A 24,645-nucleotide genomic window follows, 5' to 3' on the forward strand; every position below is an offset into this window, starting at 1 on the left:
TTCCTGTGCTGCTGCTGCTTCTTTTTATTTATTTATTTTCAAACTACTCACTGCTCTTCAAGAAGGGAAGGAAAATGTTTACTGACCTGAATTTTGGTGGTTTAGTTACATAGGAAAATTTTGGAATATGTTGCGTTTTGTTTCCCAAATAAGAACAGAAGCTTTGCATTGTTCTTTCACCAACTCAGCAAAAATTCAAATATCAGTACCCAGAGGGAAAAGCGAGTGTGAGTGTGAGCAGCACTGTCGGCACGTGGCCACTGCTTGTGTCGAGCACTGCCATTTTGTGAGGCAGCCAGGAGGGCATTGACTGAGGAGCTGTCCAGACCACTCAAGTTCAGCAGCCCTCAGGATGTTACAGACGAATCCATGGGACACAATAAAAGCTGATGTTCTGCCTCCATATTTTTGTAAATTAGCAGGGTGTGCTAGGTAGCTTTAAATTGATTAGCCTTTTATCGGTTCTCAACAAATCATGAGGAGACTGATAACAATCCATGTAAGCTATAATCCCCTCATTCTAATGAATGCCATTCAACATGGTTTTACAATAAACAGTTCATTTATTTCTTTGCTATCAGTTTTAATTAAATTACAAATCCGTTTGATAAAGGCGACACTGTTGTCATGGGCTCCAGTAAAACATCTGACTTTTGGCAGAACAACATACTGATTAGAAAAATAATTACTGCAATGTGAAATCTATATAGCATATACTAAATGAATTTAAATGCAATAATTAAGATGCTTCAGTGAGCAAGTTCTGATGCTCAGTTTGCAGTGGCTATGTTTGTCCTTAGCAAGGAAGGGAGATAAGGAAGGTAGGGTAAGGATGCTCACATTCTTGTCCACAATTTTTTTATTCATTTTTACCAGCGTTGAACAGAATAATTGCTGAAAATTTATAAAGAATGAGAAGTTAATGAAGAATTAACGAAGGAGAGGAGTTACTTATAAGTACCAGGGTCAAGTACCAGCTCAAATTGAGCTTCAGTTATGGGGTGGTGTCTGAAATGACAAATGAGGTCCTAGCAAATTTCAGTGAGATAAATATTGAATGAAAATATAGCAGTGCTATTACTGCTTTGGCATTAATGAAGGCACTGCCAGAGTACTCTGTGTAATTGTGTTGTCTGCATACTTTAACAGGGATGGCTAGCTGGGTAGAGTTTAGAAGAAAATCACAAGGTCTTGCAGGGAGGGAGGAAAAAAGAAATCCAGTTCACTGCACAGGAAATTTGGAAGTAGATAACTTGCCTATCAGTAAGAAGGTGTCTCACAGTAAAAATGTGACGAATTTAGGAGATATGTTATGAATGGAGAACTGGAAGCTGAAGCGTGGGAGCTGCAGGCTGAAGTATGGACAGTGAGGACATCAGCTGGAGTAAAAACTTATTATCTTTTCAAGAAATTGTACGTTTTCATATGAGGACTTTGGGACTTCAGATGTAATTATGAAATCTTCCAACTATTCTCATCCTGTCATTAAGTCAGTTTTTTTTTCCTAAGGCAATAACAGTGAAGCCTACAGTTCCTATTTTCCTGCCCGTTAGCTTGAAATAATGTAAAAAAGCCATACACTCTTCTTGATTTGTGATAATTCCATGGGGTTTTTTGGTAGTTATGCCAATGATTTATTTAGTCATTTTGTACTAGAGCATAACTAGTCTGTACAACAACAGAAATAACTTATAACTAATAAAGTTGTATCCTCTCTTTTTCTGTGTGTGACAAACCTAAACTTTTCTCATTTGTTTTCAATTTAGTGACTGTGCAGAAAATTGTAATAATTAATTTGCATTTACTGAACTGTTTTAATTGCCATGGTTTTCCTTGTAAGTGTAATTGCCTTGGCATTTCTATTTTCAGACTGCTCTGCACTGTAGCTTTCATGTTGCTTTCCTGCATCTTTTTATTCTGCTGTAGTTTTCTAACAATGCACTGAGGATAGTATTTTAAAAGCAGACATTACAAAAAGCTCACATATATAAAACTGTTGCTTCCTTTTACTAGAAAAGCACGTAGGTTCAGCATATTGCTACCTTCTGTTGTGTTGTAGATTAATAGGATTATTAAGGTTGGAAGAGACCAATAAGATCATCCAGTCCAACAGCAGACCCATCACACCATGCCCACTAGCCCTGTCCCTCAGTGCTGCATTTCCACAGTTCTTGAACACCTCCAGGGAAGGTGACTCCACCAGCTCCCTGGGCAGCCTTTGCCACTGCCTCACCATTCTCTATATGAAGAAATTTTTCTAATATTGAACTTGGATATCCCCTGGTGCTTAAAGTCATTACTTCTCATCCTATCCTGTATGAAAAGGACACGGAGCAGTTCCACGAAAAACTTCTTGGCAGATGTAGCATGTGGATACAACCACAAGCAACACCTGGGTGTTACTGGATTTGTGTGATTTACAGCTTGGGAGAGAAGAGGGTCTCATGATCAAGTAAGCAATGATTCATGCCCAAACGAGAACAGATTTCTCCCAGAAGAAAATGATGTCCTCTTCCATTATTTCATGACAGCTTTGTAACAGTTTTTTTACCATCTTTAAAACATTTTTGGCACAAAGCTTAGCTGCCAGAAATTTTAAGTTGCTGACCCTGTTGTTTATCTCTCAGATTTACTGCAAGTTTTCTGTGATTAGTATTCCCAGCCACTGCCCATTAATATAATGTCCAGAGTTCCACAGGCTCCATCATTAGTGATTTTTATAAAACCATGGGACTCTGCATTACGCTTACCTCTTCTGTCTCATCACAAATATTTATCCCAATTGTCTCCATAAAAATTCTGAGTCATCTCCAGTGCTCTGCTTATAAAAAATTTCACTGAAAAACACACGCATGCAAAATGAAACGAACAGCAGTAACAACAAAAATCTTTCCAAAAGGAAGAAATGTTTGTATCTAACCAAAAGTCAAATCCTTTATGCATAGTGCACTTATTTAATTATCAGTGATGGCAACTGTGGGACCAAATAGTTTTTACGTGTTCGTTGCTTTTATAGTTCCTCATCACTGTTAATAAACTTTGCTAGTATTCCTGGGATATTTTGGAAGGAAGCAATACACTTTTACAATCTGTGGCATGTGCTAATTACCCTGTTTATTCAAAAATACTGACCTAGCTTCTCGTTAGGCACTTAGACAATGTCTAAATCAGGGACATAACCAGGGATTTTTCTCTCACCTTTCTTTATTTGCAGTGCTTGGGAATCTGCAGGGAGAAGTTGTGCAGATCCTGCTGATTCACTCTTGCAGATGCTAATAGTTAACTACGTCCTGCCTTCAAGGATGTGGGATGGTCTCAGCAGGAAGCAAACAAAATTAAATTAGGTCTGGTCAAACTGGGATGAATGGACACTTTTTTTTTTTTTTTTTTTTGCTGTTATTTTAGACATCGGAAAACCAACTTGGAGGCATTTTATATTGTATGTAGGTTGCTCTGAAAGTAATGCCTTCTATTTATTTCCATGGAAACTACAACAGATAGAAAGAGCACAATTATACTCTATTTGCTAGAACACTCCGCTACAAGACATTATTTTTCAACACAGTCATCACCATTAGCTGTGCATTTTGACCAGCGATGAACAAGAGCCTGCGTGCTGCACTCATAAAAATCTATATGGCTGTCTGGAGTGTGGCTTGTCTTTCACATTGCTGTTGCCAGTGCTGAAATGTATCATCCACCACCTCACTATGCTCACATCCACTGTTTGGTCTCCACAGATGTTCAGCAAGCATCAGTGAATGCAAATGAGTGTCATTTTTTCACATGGAGATATTAAATTCCACACCTTTACTTCATCTGCTCTTCTGTGTCAGACACCATTGTGTTGCCATCGGTCACATGGCAGCAGAATCTAATGGAATATTTTTGGGAAGGTTCAATCACTACTGCCATGCCACTTACATCCACCTCTGACATTGTGGGCCAATATTATGTAGTAGGAATCATTACTTTCAGAGCTCTCATAGGTATGTTACAATTTTTTAGACTGGCTGTTTAATAAGGAAACAAAAGAAAAGATAGATTAAAACAGCAGACTCTGCCACTTCTGACTAGGCCAACTATCCCAGAAAAGATGATCTGATGGATTTTTATGAAAGATGCAACACGAATTTTCCTCAGCCTAGTGTGACTGTGTGACTTATTCCAACTCTAAGGGAGCTTTTTGCACCTGAAATATTAATGAGAGGCATCTGAAAACAAAATATAAGAGCTAGCTGCAGATGAATGAAAATATTATTATAAATATGCCATAGACAGGTGAGATAGATAGAAAAAAATTTAACTTTGGGAGTAGGTTACAAAAGTATTCACAGGTAACAATCCATTTCCTACAGGAAATGAAGATGGATTGAACTGAATTTAATGCCCAGAATATTGCTGCAACATGCTATGTCATCAACACTCAGCACCGTTGCTATAGCAGAAGAGGGGGTGACAACAAAATAAAGAGATGAAAAGATCAGTGAAAACGGTCCTTCTCCTCCCACACATTCTTTTGTTATGGGATTTCTCTCCAGAATGTGGCTGCCCTTCTATATAAATTCATGCGAATTTTGAAGAAAGGTTTTCAAGGGACAGAACAAATAATCAGGCTCTGTCAAAATAACTTGCACAGTCTTAAATTTGTTCTAGGTAGAGTGGGCTGGAATTTCATCCTTGAAGAACACCAACTGCTTAAAATGCCCCATTTTTTAACAGGGAAACATTAGGATCGATATTCTTTCCCTAAATAATACATTTTTTTTTCTTGTAAACCTAATGAAAGGTAGTAAAATATTTTATGGTAGCTGGTCCTAAGGGTACATGATTCAGAATAGAAACTGAAACTGAGATCTCTCCAAGTATTCCCAGGTGAGCTAACAGAGTTACAGGCAGTTCATTCTGAACTATGCCAAAAATTCAGGCTATTTCTAAGAACAGGAATGTTACCATCTCTCAGAGCCTCCTCTCCAATCCCAAAGAAGCACAGAAAGGATTAAAGCTCCCCCAAAATCCACTTTGGGCTGTTTAGCACCACATCAAATATTTGCAGTATTTGCACAGACACCATCTAGAAAATCAGAAGCAGACCCCTGGAAATTAATTCTTTCCTCTCTGTACCGCAAAAGAACACAACATATTTTAATCCCTTTTTACTCTAGGAAAATCCTTCCCTGTTGAGACTTAAGAGAAATCAGTCCCGAAACAGTGATTCCAGAACAATTCACAACCCTCTCAAACTCCCCAGCACTGTTTCAGGAATAATTGGCAATACAGTTACATCATCAGTGATATTAAGAAAGGGCTCTATTTCACTGTATCTTCAGTGTCTTATGATTTAAAAGCAGTGGGTATTTATTGGAGTAAATAAAACCATCCAGTAAATCCTTTGTAACATTGTGAGGTGGGGAAAAGAGGTAATATTTTCAAAGGGATTCACCTGGGAAAAAAAAAAAAAAAAGGCCATAGTTAAACTGGGTAAAAAGACTTTCCCTGCAATAATCAATCATCATGGGGCAACCACATGATGAATTTTTAGATGAAGTGGGTGATAAGGATGCTTTCTTAGGAATATTTATCAACAAGTCAAGCACTCTACCATTAGAGTTCATGATCATAAATACAAAGTGATTCAAACCCCAGAATTCACAAGATGTCCTGGGAAATTTTCTTTCCTTAAATTAAGTTTTTAACAGGTTAGAAGCATAATGGAGTCTCAGTGTTGAATTGCAATCATATTTTAAAATTCCTTACAGTGCAGCACAGAAACACAATGCAGAGAAGCTGGGCAGGGAAAGCTATGCAGCGATCTGGTATCTGGGCCAATAGCTGCTTCATCTGCAGACTTTTGCGTCTATTAAGAATAATAAATATTTAAAAGCTCCATCACCTGCTCCAATGGGAGGGAACAGAGAGATCTGATGTTCTGATTTGGCTTCTTATAGAGCCAATCTTGTATAACGCCACAGAAGTTGCTGCCAACTGCACTGATAGTACCAGCCATTGAATTAGCAGATCATGTCTCATCATTTCCAAAAGATGCATAACACTGTATGGGTACTCCTACTGAGAGTAAGGGTAAAAAGCTGGCTTTAATGGATGCAGTTGTAAAGTTTCTTTTTTTTTTTTTTTTTTTTTTTGGTCATCAGTGGGATCGAGGTATTGGGCCCTGGGCAGCCTGGTCTAGTATTAAATGGGGAGATTGGTGGCCCTGCATGTGGCAGGGGGATTGGAGATTCATGATCCTTGAGGTCCCTTCCAACCCTGGCCATTCTGTGATTCTGTGAGTTCTGAAAACATGCCCTACTGAATCATTCCTTAACATATACAAAGGGTGCTCCAAAAGTAATGCCTCATTCTTTATTATGTTGGTCCATTATGTTGTGAAAGTAATGACTCCTATTACATGATATTGGCCACAATGTCACAGGTGGATGTTGGTGCTATGGCAGCAGAGGTTGAACCTTTCCACCAGTATTCCATTGCGTTTTGTTGCTGTTTGACACAATTGTGGCTGAGCTGCAACACCTCCATATGAAAAAATGGCACCCACTGGCATTCACTGACGCTTGCTGAATGTTTGTGGAGACCAAACAGTGGATGTGAGCATAATGAGGAGGTGGGTTGTGTATTTCAGCAGTGGCGATAGCTGGTGCAGATTTTTATGAGTGTGTTCATTGTTCACTGCTGGTCAAAATGCGTAGCTAATGGTGGTGACTGTTGAAAATAGTGTTTTGTAGCTGAGAGTTTGTTCTAGCAAATAGAGTATAATTGTGCTCTGTATCTGTTGTAGTTTCCATGGCAATAAATAAGAGGCATTACTTTCAGAGCAACCGGTGTACATTTCTATCATGGATAATGGCCCTGATGTGGTCTGTGTCACTGAAACCTGGCAGAGTGAAATATTGTCCTCCCCCCACTTTTGACTGTATCATCAACTTTGCATTATATCAGGTCATCTAGGAGCTACTGCAGTAATCCTTCATTCTTATTCTAGCTGTCCACTAGTGGCCTCTTATGTTTCATCAAGTGAAACACTGAAATAACAAGGTGTGTGTATTTATAGCCTCATTGTTGATTAAGTATAGTAGCCAGCTTCTGAAGAAGCTGTTGGAAAATAGGATCTTAAATCAGAGCTCATTTTCTCCCTTCACCTGGGATGACAAAATAAATGAGGTATTCCTAGTAGTGTTGTCCACAGCTGGATATAATAAGGAGGATAAGGTACGGATATTTGGTTGTATTAATTAGCTGTTCTTCATAGCTACATATCTGTCAACTGGTGACTGCAGCAGCTTCTGAACTTCGTTACTTTAAGAAGATATCTTTAATTTTTTCATTGGTTTTGTTTTTGTACTGACCTTCCACATAGAACGATATGTAGTAAAATGATGTCTTATTGTTCTGTGAAATTGTCATTTAACACCCCTCCAAAAGAAACAAACAACAAAAACAACAGAAAAAAGCCCTCAGAACCATTGCTACCAATGAAGACAGAGTGCACTGCAAAAGGCATTTTTACGAGGTAGCAGTCATCAGACTGTGCAAGACATCTGTCTCCTTTATTTGGAGATGTATCTCTGTTGTTCATAAACTGTTCTTTGGCCTCATTTTTTCAATTCTGTAGCCAAAAGTCCAGCTAAGATCAGTGAATAGAGCAGATGCTAAAATGCCTCTGTGATTCCTCTGACAGTGCTGTCATCTTGCAGCTACAGGTGTTCTTCACGGCCCAGAGCCAGTATGGATGCCGTGCCCACTCTTATATTAGGGTGCTGTAGGAAGGATTACCACATTGCTTCTTCTTAGTGTGGAGGTTTGGGATGAAGCACCCAGCAAATCCCCTTCTCTCTGGGAACCTGGGGTGATGGTAGCCCCAGGTGCTCCGCAAGGTCTGTGCATCCTGCCACTGTGCTTCAGCTCAAGGAGAACCATACTCAGGTCCATCTGCTCTTTATTGCTCACCAACATGAATATTACATCTTTTGCCTCTCTAAAGAATATTCTGGCTTGCCAGAAGCTCTTTTTTTTTCCTTCATTTTTTCTGTGCTTGGCTGAAGGCTATTTGCACCTTGCTGAGAAAAGTGCCTGACGATGGAAGGCCATTTCTCAAAAGGGGCTGCAACAGAGTCACTCCAGTCACTCTGCAATCTCATTTCATGCCTCAGTAGGGTATGAGCTGTCCTTGCTTATTCCTTTCCTAGTTAGCATTTTCTGTCTTTTTCTATGATTGTGATGTGTGTGGTAAATGTGGGCCTGAGGAAGAGTGGGCAGCTTTTTTTAATCTCTGAGGGAATTCTCAGTGTCATTGATTGCTGCTCTGCCCCTCCTCAAGTGTCTCTTGGTAGAGTCCTCACCTGCCTCAGGTGACTGTTTTCTCTCTGTATGTTTTCTTATGAGATTTTGATGGAGGGTGTCTGGTTTGGCTTTACCTCTTTGTGTTTTCTTTCTGTTTGTGCCACGTAACAAGAAGTAATCACCTCATTATCAGGAAACTGTTCAGTTTTGGGCCCCTCGCTACAAGAAAAACATGGAGGCTCTGGAGCATATCCAGGTAAGGGCGATGAAGCTATGAGGGGTCTGGAGCACATGTTCTACAGCGAGTGGCTGAGGGAGCTGGGATTGTTCAGTCTAGAGAAGAGGAGGCTCAGGGAAGACCTTATTGCTCTCTATGGCTCCTGAAAGGAGGTTGTGGTGGGGGGGAGTTGGCCTCTTTCCCCAGGTAATGGTGATAAGATGAGAGGGAATGGCCTTAATTTGTACCATGGGAGGTTCAAGTTGGTTATTAGGAAAAAAATTATTCTCAGAAAGAGTGGTGAAGCAGTGGCACAGGCTGCCCAGGGAGGTGGTGGAGTCACCATCCCTGGAGGTGTTCAAGAACCACGTGGATGTGGCACTGAGGGATGTGTTTAGTGGGCATGGTGTGACGGGTTCGTAGTTGGACTACATGATCTTAGATGTCTTCTCCAACTGTGTTGATTCTATGATTCCGTGAAACAGGAGATCTTTAATTTGTTTAGCACATATCGTTTGTTTAATTATTGCAAGAAGGCTGCGCAACATCACTACTATAGTAATGTTATAGCCATGCACTACTGCTTTAGGTTGCTGGTTTATGGTGCGACATTCTTGCGGATACAGATCCCCAGATCCTTTCCCCAGCTTCCTTCCTGTTATCAGGTTCAAAGCCTGTCCTGCCCCAAAACAAGTAGCACAGCCTGTCCACAGCAGAGCTAGGAGCGTTTGCTTCAGGCCCCAGAGCTCTCATAATAAACAGTCAGCCCCTTGCTTTAGTTCTAAAGTTATGAAACTTTCTGTTTACCCTCCAATAAACTCCTGTTTAGTACTCCTGTTAAATACAGATTAAGCCTAATGCTTCTTGTACCACTTCCTGAGTGCTGTTTTAAATATTGGTTACCTTTGCCTACCTAACAGTACACTGAAATTGAAGCATTTTTGCCCTCTTACTGCTCTAGCAACTTGAGGGTATGTTTGTTTTTAAAATGGAAGATGTAAATCCTCCTGGTCTGAAATGAACAGTTTTTGAGGCTGGGTTTCTCTGTTTTGGATTTTCTTTTTCTGCTCTACAAATACTATGTATTTCAGTTTGGAACTCATCAACCTGAAATCCAGAAGGCTGGGATGAAATGAATATTACTGAGAAATGATTAAGCAGTGTAACAAATGCAAATTAAGTTTCTGCACTAAAACATTGCCTAAATTACTGTAAATCCTCATTTGATTAACTGCTGTGCTACAGGTACCTACTTTTCTGTCAGTGAACCAGAATATATTAGAATGTTTACCTTCCAAAATCGGCTACTTATATGCGATATCTGTTTTTTAATGGAAATGAAATTAGACCATTATTGCCAGTAATGTGCAGGAGACACTGGGGAAAGTGTTCCCATCAATGTTCCCATGTTCAGTTTGAGTATGTAAATATTACATAGGAAAAGAGTTGCCTGGAAAGTTATAGGAGAAACATCCCATGAACCACAACCTCTTAAGGATGTGGCATGAGAAGAATGAAAAGAGATGAGAGCAAACTGAAAGAGCAAAGAAGGTGTGAAGTTTACATCAACACTACATGTTGAAGTACATGTAGATGCAAAACAACTGAAGTGAACGCTCACATCACCATGAAGTGACAAAATGTTATCTGAGGCCAAAAACAAGGCAAAATTCAATGCGTTTTGAGGCCACAAATGTACTGATGGACTGAGCACACTTTATAATATTATAATATTATGGTGTTTCTTGTCACCGCTTCCCAAACAGTACTTTTCTGATTCTCCTAGAACAGATTTTTCCAACATTATTTCTCAGTAAATAGCAATTACTCTCCCTCTTTGTTTTTCCTACATATTCTTTGACTGAATCATGTCAACATATGTGGGCTCTTATTGTCATTAAAATAGTTCTGTTTAAACAAGATCAGACAAGTACATTTTAACAAAGAGCATAGGAAGCACACAGAAGAAAGGAGAAATATTTATGTGTTAACAGAGAATATTTTTACATGGAATAGGGGGAAGAGAATGCAGGTTGTGTCTCAGTACAAAGAACAAAATGACTGTGTGGTAGTGTTTTCTCATTTTTGTGGTCTCACTTAAACCAATCATAAACAGATTCACTGTGTGTAGGCCAAAAGCAGAAATAGTGAGGTTAATGTCCATGAAATGCCCAAACTATGCCACTCACTGGAGAGAAATGTGTTTGGACCAGAACAACTCCTCTAATTGTCTTTTGCCCGGTGATGGAAAAGACCCCAAAGGCTTTTATTCTCATTCTGTTTCATGGATTAAGGAATACCTTCTGTTAAAAAGAAAAAAAAAAAATCTTTATATTTTCCTTTGTTTTAAAAAGAATAAATATATATTGGTTTTCTATTAAAATTCATTATAGGAGATTTAGCCTTTCCTATTATTTTCTCAGCCAGGTTAGTAAGATTCTGTGCATATTTTGGAACAACACTACTTTTTTTTCTAGTCAGAAGCACATTTTATATCTTCTGGGAGGAAGCAGAATTGGTTGTACTGATCTGACATTGGGAGTTCAGTGAAGAAGTGAGGTTCCTAGCTGATTGCTTAGAAGTAATTAATGCTTCCAGAATTATTTTGTCATGCATACACTGATTTAAGAATACTATTATATTTGTAGATGCGATGCCCCCAGTTCACATTCAATGGCGACACTGTACAGTATGAAAATACCCTTCTCTCCAAACAATGTAGTTTGCATTATAAGAGTTGTTTTATGTAACTGTATCCCAGGTACTTCAGTTGCTATAGCACTGTTCAGGTGGAACGTCCTTTCACAGGCTGGCTCACTCAGCAGTGACGGCTGTAGGTCGTAGGAGACATAGTAGTCTTTACAGTTCATTATAAAAAAATACCTAATAGAGAATTTTCTGGAGCTGAGCTTCTTGCCATTGAATCTCTCTGCCCAAATGTGGGATAGTGAACACTTGCAAAGTGTTCTACGCAGAAGGAGGCAGTACAGAGCCATGAAGTGGTAAGCACTTCCAGAAACAATTCCCGATCAAGCTTGTAGCTGTCAAATTGGGAGAGTCTTTTGTTTCTACCTTAACAGCCAATAAAGCAGAACATGTCAATAACTCCTGCACGCAGGACTTGTGAAACAGTTTGATGGAGTTCGTAAACATCTGATAGAGATGTGGACTGTAACAAACATCGCCAACTGTCAGCGTAAAGTGTTATGTTCTCATATAGAAAAGATATTTGTCCTGCTGACTTTGTGTAGCCCACTGCAAGTAAAGAGGCTACGTTCAAGCAAATGTCTGCTGCCTCTATCCTTCATTCATATTTGCATGCATTTGTCCAGGTTAAAAATGGCCATAACTCAATCTGTGTAATAAGTATGACTTTCGATAATATACCCATTTAGGTAAACAAAACTTGAGCCATGATAGAAATTAACACAGCTAAGGAGAAAAACATCTTATGTGAAGGTTGGACATTGCTTAGATGTTCAGTCAGAAGAAATGACCTTGACTTCTCAGGCAGATCAGTCTGAAAAAGAGTCTTTGGATCACCTCGGATAATGAAACTGTCTCTATTCTTCATCTGCTAATGGAAATAAATCTTACCTTATCCTCCTGCTATCTTATCTGTTCAGATAATAAGCTTTGGGAACAAGACTGTCACTTAAGAAAAGTAAGTATGTTCAGCATCCAGTTTGTACTAGGGGCCACAGTTGCAACAGGATGCAAGTACCTCTTGCCCATTGTGTTTAATGGAAGGTACATTTGTGGGTCTTTGTCCTATGTAATATAAGTAAACTGTTTCAGGAAAAAGAAACTTGCAAGACTGTTTAAAGAATTGTTGAAAAGGAAAAAGGAATGGCAAAAAGAAGGCATAAACTCTGAAAGATGTGACACTTTTTAACAGTAATATGTAAGTTTCTAAGATTTATACATTGAACACCAAAGAACATGCAATAACTTAAAAATTAGGTGATGTTTACAGTGCATTTAAGAAGATGCTAGTAGGATTGCTTCATTCATTTATTTTTTCTTTCTATTATGAAGAAGATCACTAAGATCCATGATTTTCAAGGATTAGAAGATAATCCAGGCTGGCCAAAGAATGTAACTGCAGTATGTGTATGAGCAGGCTTTTTCCTGCTGCTGTGCTACTCTGGGGGCAGAGCCTAAGCCCAGGGCTTAATCATGTGCTGTGATTAAGCTCTTGCTAACAAGTGGATTGATTATGTAGAAAATCTCAGGCTTCATGTTTGAGCACAATATTGAAATAGATGGTGTAGAAAATAAAGGAGATCATGGAATTCCACTTTGAAAGGTCTGTGTCATTGTTGTCGCTGAACCAACAATTGACAAGTGTGGTCTCGTAAAGCAAAATTCTTCATACCCCATAAGGATTGGACTGAATTTATTCTGCTGCATACTACTCTGTATTCTATGGCTTCATTCTTGGTCTGACTGGGGAAGTAGCAGGGGGCAAGCATGAAGTAAATACATTGCTCAGCTATTGCTCTTCCATCTTGAGCTGAGGAGGGTTGGCTCAGATCTCTAACATTCCTACACTTCCATGAGGATAGCCTCCAATAAGCATAGATGAACTCGTGAAACCTTTTGAATGTGAAGACAACCATGTTATTGCTTGTGATTTTTAATCCACCTGCTAACAGGCTCGTCTTCTATGGCTGAGTAGGGAGACTCATGAAGTCAGGTGCTTCAAGAATTTGTGTGCAGCACATAGACACTAGAGCTGAAACAGAAAGCTTGGGAAATGCACCACCATTTTTTTCTGTCAGACAGGACAGATTTCTGACCTCATTTGTTTTATTCTCTGCAGACAGATATGGGTTGTTTTTATTTACTGCTACTGACCACCTTTTAAATTAAAGGGTGGGAATTTAAAGTGATATCCTAATGATGAAAAGGCATAAATTTAACTTGAGGGAAATATTAATTTCACTGTCATTTATGGGAATTTATACTTCTGTCTATTTGAATCCTAAAAGCCCCTTCCCTTCTCATCACTCCAAGACTAGATCTGAGTTTTTATTTGAGGAAACTAGCTAACTAGGCATTTAAAACCTGCCTGAAACCAGGCAAAGAAACAGCTGTTGTGCTGCAGCATTACTGGAAATAAAGGCAGTTCTCCCATTTCATTTAACACTGTGGACCAACAAAGAAGGAATTAAAAGTGTTTTGTTTGCTATTTGACTTCTTATCTCTCAAAACATTTCATTGAATCAATGTTTTATTCAATACTAATATTAAATGAAAAGAAGAACAACAAAGAATTGCTCCAGCAGTTCAGGTCTGGAAATCCTATTGAATTCTATTGAGCCCTGAAGTCAAACCGAAGCTTTGTAGAAGCAGATCTACGCAGAAGGTATCAGGTAGCAAGGCAGCTCTCCATTTTCTCAGTTGACACTTCTGCACTGAAAAAAAACCAGCATTGTATTAAAAATACAAGTAGTAAATTTGCCACCTTAATTTCTTCGTATGACAGCAGCACTTATCTATTCAGGTGTCTTTCTGCACTATTAAAAAATTATTGCTGTATTATACTTGTGTGGTTCAATGAAGCTGTGACTGAAGTGCATAGGTCCCTTGTTTAATTATTTGGATACAACATATCATGGCTGTAGAAATCTGGCAGTGGTGAATAACATTATCATAAGGGAACAATTTGTATTTCAAAATATATAATAGAAAATTTTAGATTTGCAGATAAAGAGTACTATTCCAAGTGTGCAGGCAAAACTGATTTTCTTCTTCCATATAAATATCACAGTTCCCTGGAAAACTACCTCTTATTGATGTATTTGTAAATAGCCTCTCAGTCACAGTAGTATGATGTCAGATCTACGAAAGTTATGGTGTCCAAATTATAAGCTTGATTTACTTTCTGGATGTATAAATTCAAACATGTTCTTTCCAAATCATAATAATTTTGCTGTAATCAGAATATATTGCAAGCAATTTCATTGTCACTTAAGCTAACATGCACAAACCTAAAAAGCACACACAAGATAGCTTTCTGTTCTGTAGGGAAAATAGCTCGCTATTTGAAATAGGTGTAAATTTGCTGGGATATGTTGCTGCTCTGGTGGACCCTCAGATAGAAGTCAGTTCTGTGCGTACATCTCAAGTTCAAAATCTTCCTCACTGTTTTACCAGTTCTGATTTTCCTCCTTAATCTTATCTAATTCTTCATTCATCTTTGTTGGATGTCCAGCTAAGGAAGGTGCTGGCACAGCTGCCCAGAGAAGCTGTGGTGCCCCCTCCCTGGAGGCTCTCAAGGCCAGGTTGGATGGGGCCCTGGGCAGCCTGAGCTGGTGGGGGACAGCCCTGCCCATGGCAGGGACTTGGAACTATATGATCTTTAAGGTCCCTTCCAACCTAAGCCATTCTATGATTGTATAATTTGAGCTCTCCTTGGATTTTAAATGCTGTGAGCAGTTCCTTTCCCATATTACAAAACCTGCTGTCAAGATTGAAGAGGCTGCAGCAAGGAACATTGTAAGTGCTTAGGACTGTGAGAATATGACTTATGAAGACAGATTAGACAGACCTAGCTACAGGCTGTAGTATATTAGACAGCATAGATAAATTGAGGCTAAGAGGGCATCTCACAGTGGGATGAAATATACTGAAGGAGTGCTATAGATTGATACCTCTCTGTGCTCTAAAACTGGCTGCTTCAAAAGTGAGAGGTCGTATACCATGAAGATGACAAGTAGACCTGGAGACAAGCCTCTGAAATAGAATGTTTGTGTTCATATAAGGGGAGACTATGTAGAAAACTGTATGCAACAGCAATAAATAAAGATTGTTTGAGAGGATATTGGATTAAGCAGTTTGAAAAAGGGAAATAAATACACAGTTCCAGATGAAAAAGGGTAAGAGGAGTGGAATAAAATAAACTGAACCCCTCTTTAAGAAAATATATTTTAATTTTTATTCCCAACAGTGAGGACAGATCTCCCTTTAATCTTGCCTTACTGACCTTGTACAGTTTTTACTCATGTTTCAATGAATGTGGCTGAGTTTTTTGCTGTTAAGGTTCCCCCAGGATATGTAAAATAATTCAAAAGTATAGTGTGTTAGAAGGATTTTTGAAATATTTTTGTTTTTAACTTATTATGTAATAGCAGTTCATACACACATCTTAGACCTAAATTAAACTTCATCTGTTTACCAAGGTTAACTTATGTATCTGCAAGTAAAAAACTTAATCTTCTCTACTGTAATGGAAATGGTAAGTCGTGGCCTGAATCAGTGATTGAACACCTGGTAGGAAAGCAGGCCAACTCAAGGGAGCTCAGCTGCATGATATGCACCTGAATACCAGAAGGAGTGGAGCCAGGATCCACCTCTTCATAGATTTCATTTAATGGTTGACAGTGGAGGCAAAGGTATCTTGTTGGAGATCTCTGTGTGTCTGTGGCCTTATCAGGGTAAGTAGGTACTTTTCTTTGTTTCTGTGTCTACAGCTACCGCAATTGAGTGTATCCTCACCTGCTGTAGCCTAGGACTTTGCTTCTATGCTGTCATTGCTATGCTTTCCATTGCATTACACTGATTTGCTGTCACTTATAATTTCAAATTATAGTTATTTGTAGAAAGCGTTTCTACTGCAGTACCATAACTTTTTCTTATTCCACTAACTTTACAAGCAAGCCTGTTGTACGTGATCTTTATTGTGATCTGCTGTATGTGGTTTCAAAAAATCCATCTCAACACTAGTAGTCATTGTGCTTGGTAACAAGGAACAATCCCTTTCTCCAGGGGTGACTATCTGTAGAAACAGATAGTTTCTGTTTTCTGCATCCTCAGCTTGCATCAGCAGGTTTAGGGTACCCATGATGTGGTAGGATGAAACCTGGGAGGTGGCAGCACCACATGTTTTCTGGTTCATCCATTCTGAGTATGGGAATTATAAGCAGTAAGTTGGCCACCCAGCTGCTCCCTTGCTTCTCCTCCTCAACAGGATGAAGGAGAAAACAAGATGAAAAAGACAATGGTTGGTGTAAAGACAGGGATGTCACTTACCTGTTACTATCATGGGCAAAACAGACACGGAAAATTAATTTCATTTATTGTCTGTTAAAACAGATTTGGGTGGTGAGAAACAAAGACAAAAATAGGGATGGAATAAGTCCATAGCAGCTCAACCCTATTGCTCCTTCCTGCTTGCCCCACTCTAGCTTGGGTCTTCCTGTGGGCTGCAGTCCTTCAGGACAAACTTGCTCCAGGCTCTCTCCAGGCTGCAGCATGGATATCTGCTCCACTATGGTGTCCTTCCCAAGCTTTAAGGGCATTTCTTCTCTGGTTTCTGGAGCATCTCCTCCCAGTCCTCGTTCTCTGCCCTTGATGTATGCAAGGCTGTTTCTCACGCAGTTTCCCTTGCTCCTTATGTGGCCGCATAGCACTTCGCCCTTCCCTAAATTTGTTTTTCCAGAGGTGCCACACATGTTGTTGAGAGACTCAACTATGCCCTATGGAGAGCCATAGAATGATAAAATTGCTTGAGTTGGAAGAGACCAGAGCCCAGTCCAGCCTGACCTTTATTTCCTTTAACACTTTCAGCCGTAGTTGAAATTTCCTCTTAAATTAAACCAAAAGGAAAGGCTTTTTATGGTGAAACACTCTTTAAAAAGTTAAATGTTTTTTAAATACTTCTGTTCTGAATATTCATTGAATAAATCATGCTACTGCTCCTCTCGTTTCATTGGAGAGGTGACCCTAGTTAATCTGGTTATATATTTCTTAAATTAGTTGCTTAAGCGCTGCCAGATATCTAATTAAGTCACCAATTATTATAAATATTCTATTCTCAAATGGCTTCTTACATTAGTAAATAGTTCTCACAAGGTCACTGATTCTTCCACCTGGTGTATAAAAACTTCTCCTTGTTTTTTTTTTTTGGGGGGGAGAGGAGCAATGATAGTAGGAGATTGAGGTATTACACTGATTTTTTTTTGTACTTAAAAGAAAAAGTCCAGTGAGTTTTGCAACTGAAAGCATAGTGCTTGTGCTGCCCATGTGATTATTTGAACAATATGATCACACTAGAGATTAATTCTGCGTCTCATTCACCTCTGACGAAATTTGTAGCTGGCCTGTAATCTTATCCAGAAGGAAAACTTTATTTTCTTCTCCTTTATGAATATAAACATTAGAATACGATTTAAACTGGTGGGCATTTTTACCTGCTTCTGAAATTATAAAGCCGAAGTTTGCCACCAGTCGTGTAATGCAAACTTCTTATCCTGTTAAGTTTGTGTACCTGCTTTTTTCTCCAGAAAGAAGCATTGCATTTCTTTTCTTTTGGCTAAGCCTGGAGTGCAAAGCATAGCGGCTGTGGTCCAAAGATAGTAGAATTATGGGTGTGTGTTTTGTGAATGTGGAGAAAGAAATCCAGCCAAAGATATTTCTATTACCTTAGAAGTTGCTACTCTAATTTTTCTAGTGTGTGTAAGTACACAACAAAATACAGAGGTTCTGTCCTCATTTCTCATATACATATCCTCTAATATAAATATCAGTTTGGTATTTCATTTTCCAATAGATTATTCATGTTAATATTACGTTTTCACTTGCATTTGCAACATATTCATCTCTGGCTCATCACCTTTGCAGTTGACTCTTTCATCCCTTCAGCTGGAATGAAGCAATCTTTGCTCCAGATTTTTTTCCCCCCCCACATTTCTGTTAGTGAGTTCTCTCTTTACTGATACAGAGGATTAGAGACAAAAAGTGAATACAGAAAGAATGCAAACAAAACAAATATGAAAAATATGGAAACAAATATATGAAACAAATATGGAAAATAAAGCTCAGGAGTAACTTTTTTTGGATTATCATACTTTTTTACAGAGGAAATTTGGAAGTTACGAAAAGTTGGTTTAGGAAAAATGATGCTAAGACAATTTTCCCAATTCCTTTTGTGCTACTGTGAAAAATACTATTTCTTTTGCAGTAATATATTATGAAAATTTTTAATTGCATCAACATGCAATTACGGATGCTGTTATGACAGGAGATCTGTAACCTACCCCCTCTTTGGTCAGTGCTAATGTGTGTGAGGGTGAGGAGGGTTTGCATGAACACTAGAGCTCAGTTAAGGTCCTTGTCCTTATCTGGATTGTGAAGGTTCATTTTGTTTATTAAAACACCAGTTTTCCTCATACCAAGTATTTACACTCAAGCAACTCTTGCAGTCTCTGGGCTCTTTAGAAGAGTCTGTCAAGGGAGAGAAGTCAGTCTGGACTTCTGTAGCTGAGAGAGTGAGCTTTTCCTATGGGCTGACTATCACTTGGAGGTGCCTAGTAGCCAAGAAGATAACTTGTGATGATGGAGCCCAAGCTAGAGATATGTTTCTTAGAAAAGTAAAGTCTATGGGATGAAACCAAGTGTTGGTGTGAAAGCTGACGTCCTTTTTTCCCCCAAAGCAAGAAGCCAAGACAGAACACATCTAAGTAATGATGACTGATGTTGTGCTGCACCTTAAAGTATAGGTCTTCTGTAGAACAGCCTGCATGTGGCATATGCTGTTTCTTCTTCCATGAATTCTGCAGTTACATGCATATTGAAGTGCTTGTTTTCCCTTCTGTAATTCAGATGGTTTTTGGTTTTTTTTTTTATTCCAATTAGGTGACCAAGACTCTTTGGAAGCAAACTTTTTCTTTTTTAATAGGGAAAGGTTCCATTTGTTTCAAATACAGATGTGATTTTGATTATTTCCTGGTAAAATACCACCTATGTTATTTTATGCTGCTTTCTTTGCAAAGTCTAAACAGCCTCTGGCTGGAGGGCAGAATTTAGGGTCCTGGTTTATAAACTGCAATAGCTAAGACAAAAATACCTCATTCTCTGCTATCACATCGCAGAGACAAATCAGGTAATGCAGTGAAAATATCCTTTCTGCAGTGAGTGAAAAGCTGAGATAAACTGTAATTCCAAATAATTCTTAGTGACAATACAAACTGGACAGGAACCTCCTAAAAGGGAGGTATTGGATTGGATTTTGATTTCAAAGGCTGCTAAGCTTGTAATTCCTAGTTGGGGGAAGGGGGGGTGGGGGGGGGAGTGTCACTTAAAGATATTTTTAGTATCTACAGGTGTATTTTGTTGATGGTAGTAACTAGTGGTGTGTCAGAATATATGTTGATGGCTAGATATTGAAGGAGAGCACCAAACTGTATATATTATCACATTTGATGATCAGCAGCTGTAAGCACGAACTAACATAAATTAAATGTGTATCACATTTTTCTGCACCCTGGGGAAGTGCAGAACAAAGTCATGCAGTGATTACACTACCACCAGCATGCCATTAACAACTCCAGATGGCAGCACTTTAACTGCAAACATTTCCAGGTGTAATGAGAAGGCTAAAAATAACTAAACAGCGAGCCATGACCTAGTGACAGTCTAATTTGCAAAAGGAATGAAAAGACAACAGGACTTTTAGCTGCAGGATTGTGGAGGAAATGGCTTGAGCCATGAACAGACTCGTGAAAATACAATCTTTTCCTGAGGAAGGACATATGTGCAATCTGTCTCTTCTTTCCACATAATGGATAATGAAGATAAAGTGTATGTTTGTTCATGTGCTAAGCTGGTACTTTCTAGCAGGTAGGAAAACAGCAAGTCAGTTCCTCTCAAAAAAGATGAACCATTTTCTGGTAAGATTTGCTGTCAATCTGATAGAAAAGGAACCTTAGTGTTTATTTTAGCAGACTTATTCTCTGCTTGGTTGGTTAGTTTATTTGTTTTTAAGGCAAGATATTGAAATCTCTGCATATGCATTAAGAATCAAGGATTTTTTCCTTTTTTTTTTTTTTCCTTTTTGCCCTCAGGAATTCCTGAATAATTACCATCCATTTAAGCCTGAACGTTAGATGATAATTTTATTTACACTGTCACTTAGGTGCTAACAATCCTTGTATTTATAGATGTGGATAGGCTGCTATTGGACTTAAATAGAAGTAGTAATGTCTGTCGAATACTTGCAGTGTGTTCAGAAAAGTTACCAAGACTAGAACATAGGCAAGAGTGCAGAGTGCTGCCAATACAGAAATATATGACAGAAATGGAGTTATTTCAGGGAGAAACTATTATCATTTATATAAAGTTCAAGTAAGTCAATCAGAAGTAACTGCTTCCCAGCTGTCTGCCAGTGGATGTGGCTATTTGGTGAAGAGCTCCTTCTGAGGAAGAAGTAATATCTTAAAAACAATCCCATTTTCTCTAGTAGTCTGTAAGTTTCCAATCTGTTTTTAGCACTAACATAACTCCCTACAGACTTACGTGGGCAGATTTCTTTTTACTGCAGCTGATAAAACTTGGGTGACTTTAAATTGTCAGTGGTGACTTTATTAGTGTAATCAGTATGGATCCTTCGCTGTCTATAAGGATCATACTTGCATGTTATAATGGAAACAGTTTTGAAAGTCTCTGCGAACAAGCACAAAGAAAAGTTACCATGATTATTGCAGGAACACCGTGGGTGGCTCAGTCCAGTCTGGTTAAACCTCAGCTTCTAATTTCAGCCAGCTCCTGAATGTGCATTGCAAATAGCCCCCAGCATGCTGTAGCTGTGCTGCAGTCCCCTCTGCTGCAGATTTGGCCTTCGCTGTTTCCCTTACACTGCTTCTTGCTTATCCCTTCCTCCAGCACATGGCCCACAAAAGCTGGCCCTCTTTCTCTCCCTCAGCACCAGATTTGAAAACCATCATTCCCCTCAGGGACTGCATGCTCATAATATTGTGACCAGTGTGTCGTGTGGTCAGCAACCCTGTGTTGGCTGAGACAAGGAAGAGAAGCCTGTCTATCAGTAAGATCCACTTTTTGAGATAGTGGGAAACAGTAAATTATTCAGAGGATGGGGATACCGGTTCATCTCCCTTGTGCATCTCAAGATTTCTAGCTTTCAAAGCAGGTGGGCAGAAGAGATGCTATTCATGATTTTGGCTTTCTTCCAAAAATAAAGGCGTATTGAAAATATGATTTTTCTATTCTGAGCACTGACAAGAATTACTTCTGCTGCTGTTAAAAACATCTTAGCTAAAATCCCGCTTTGCATGGCCTGGACATCCCCTGTCTGCAGCAAGAGTTTGTCATTCATTTCTGCTGGATTGAAGAACTCAGGAAAATTTGCTGAATTAAGCAAGGGTACAAGCTTGTCTGAGTCTGACGTACCAGGCTCAAGAGGAAATCAGGCAACACCAACACTTGGACTGCTTACCCAAAGTTACCCTCATACCTTCTGAAATTTGTTTTTGGTTCATTTTCCCAGTGCAGGAAGGGAAGTTAGTGAGAGGCTTCCCTATATTAGTCTTAATTAGTTTTGAAGATGTAATAGTTCAAACACTCTGTGATAGGCAAATATATATACAATCATATCATTTGAATAATAAACTCAATATAATATGTTCTCTTTGGACTTAATTTTTTTTAACATCCAAAGGAAAATTGAGAGTGGTGATTTTTCAGGGTTCTTTCTGTGAATTAATGTCTCAGTGCCAGAAAATGTGGCTGGTTGGATTTGTTTGTCCTGAGGACTAGGAGTCTTCATTGTATATTGAATATCTCTGCAGAAGCATTTCTATTTGGAGTTCCAGCCTGCTTTCCCTTTTACAGCCACAAGCCTAAATACAGGAAGATGTTTATCATTTGCCATTTAGAAATTAGTATTCCACTCGCTCTTCAGTGCATATAAAACCCTTGTAATGCTGGAGTTTCACTAAAGTGGAAATGATTGTACCAAGGGAAAAATTTTTCTCCATCAGGTTTGAAGTGTGTGCCTCAGGGACAGGGGCATCGTCTTCCTTTTTGCACACAGTCACTCTTCTTATATCAACACCAATTACAGGGAAGGTTCAAAGCTTGACTGTGAGTTTGTTCATATTCAAGCCTGCTGAGAACAAGCTGTCCCTTCCCCTCAGCAGACTCTCATCTCACAGTAGAACTCCCTTTCGTTTTCGTAACTGTAAAATATATGGAAACTTTCTCTTTTGGCCAAGGGCTTTGAAAAGACAAAATTTCTGGTTAGTTCTGCATAACCTTTCAGACGATTCCTCTGAAAATAACCTTTTGAGTCTTTTCTATTAGGCTGTCGACTCTTTGGAGTTTGTGTGCATCATGAAAAACTTTGGATGGGGAACACCAGGTTGTTACTTCACATGTACTGGGAGAAAAGATCTTACGTGTGATAACTGATTTCTGTTATTGCTGATTTCTGTTCTGGTCTCTGTTCTGTTGTCCCTGTTCATTGCAGGGGAGTTGGACTAGATGACCTCTGAGAGTTCCTTTCAATTCAAACAATTCTATGATTCTCTGATGTCTCTCCAGGTAAAGGGAGAGCAGATTAAAAATTCAGTTTGAGTATTTGAATGAGAATGAACAATGTTGGAGCTGTCTTAGCATCTATTCTCCTCTTTGATAAAAGTGTTTAGGAAAACGGCTGCGTTTAGGGTTTGTTCAGGTCATTTTAATTTACAAATGATAATCTGCATCATGTTCTACTGAGGAGAAATAAGGTAGGTTATCAACATGGGCTTATGGTGTTTGGCTACACCATGGTAATCTTTTGTTTCTACATGAAGCAAAGTAAGTTTCTGCTAGAGCAAAGCAGTCTCAATCAGCAGACTTGTTTCTTGCACTGATGCCCTCAGTTAATCCTAGCTTTTTTTGTTGTTGCTTTGCCTTGAATTCATCCTGTTAGGAAATTCCTGAGAACCTTCTGGGAAAAGGCAATCCCGAATTAATTAACAGCTGCCTAATTCTGTGCAGGTAGTTGTTCACAGAGTTTCACAGCAGTGTATGTTTCTGTTAGGTATTGGTAGGTGAGAAGTCCGTGGAAAGACAAATGTGTTGCACTGCTGTATTGTAATCTGGCAAAAAGTACTTTAAAAGTTGGTTACTTATCTGCTGAATGCTTCTTTTGATTCACCCAGATCTTTACCAAACAGAAAAAGCTTCCTAAAACAGCCACTTCTTATGTTGGACTTCTAGGCTTTGTATCTAACTTGGTGGTTTAAGTAAAAAAAGAGTGTAGCAAAACTAGCTGGAAAAAAGCGCAGTCCTCATCCACTTCTGATATCTATAGGAGTATTGCTAAACATTATTATACCCTTGTGTTTATCTGAATCACACAGTGACATATCTAGCCTACAAAATGTGACCAGCTTTGCAGTTTCACTTATTTTTTTTTTTTTTAAGGAAAACCAACCAAACAAAAAACCCACCAGCACATAGCACTTGAATGCTCTGAAATTACATTTTGCTTAGAAAAAAATAATACATTAGTTACTAGAAAATTGGCAGGGAACTGAAGTGAACTGAGTGGAGTTCAGTCATCTCAAAAGACTTAAAATTTTAACAGCAAAATTAAACTTTCACTGAGGAGTGGGAGAATATCTTTCCCCTTAGTGCTGCAATCTTACTGCACACGAGGAGTTGCTACTTCCCTTGCACGACACCACTGCTATGTTTGATATCATCCTTGAAAAATATGATTTTGAGGGACTTGAGGGTAAAGAATATGTTCAAGACTCAGCTGGAGTTGTGTTGAAAAAATAAATGCAAAACTAATGGTTCTTTAAGACATTAGGCATTCATTTAAGACGTTTGCCCAGAGAAGAGAAGGCTGTGGGGTGACCTAATTGCAGCCTTCCAGTACCTAAAGGGAGCCTATAAACAGGAGGGGAATCAACTCTTTACAAGGGTAGATAATGACAGGACAAGGGGAAATGGTTTTAAGTTAATGAAGGAAAGATTAAGGTTGGATGTCAGGGGGAGGTTCTTTACTATGAGAGTGGTGAGGTGCTGGAACAGGCTGCCCAGAGAGGCTGTGGATGCTCCATCCCTGAAGGTGTTCAAGGCCAGGTTAGATGGGGCTCTGAGCAACCTGGTCTAGTATTAAATGTGGAGGTTGGTGGCCCTGCCTGCGGAGAGGGGTTGGAGCTTGATGATCTTTGGGGTCCCTTCCAATCCAGGCCATTCTATGATTAGTGTTTCTTGCCCATGCATTTTCTGCTTACTCCTTATATGAAAGTCCAGACTAAGTAGTTTCTTCAGAATCTACTCGATTGGATACTTTTTTCTTGCGGTAGAGCTAACCTGTTCCTCTTTTGGAC

The 24,645-nt window shown here is 39.0% G+C and overlaps 1 protein-coding gene across 1 annotated transcript in view; it reads left to right on the top strand.

Annotated features, from left to right (window-relative positions):
• Positions 1-24,645, top strand: part of LOC116232714 (uncharacterized) — a 252,195-nt gene that overhangs the window by 64,945 nt on the left and 162,605 nt on the right. The gene's annotated exons all lie outside the window — the stretch shown is intronic.

The sequence above is a fragment of the Phasianus colchicus genome, chromosome 1 (assembly GCF_987193195.1).
Source record: "Phasianus colchicus chromosome 1, bPhaCol1.hap1.1, whole genome shotgun sequence".
In the NCBI taxonomy this organism is placed as follows: Eukaryota; Metazoa; Chordata; class Aves; order Galliformes; family Phasianidae; genus Phasianus; species Phasianus colchicus.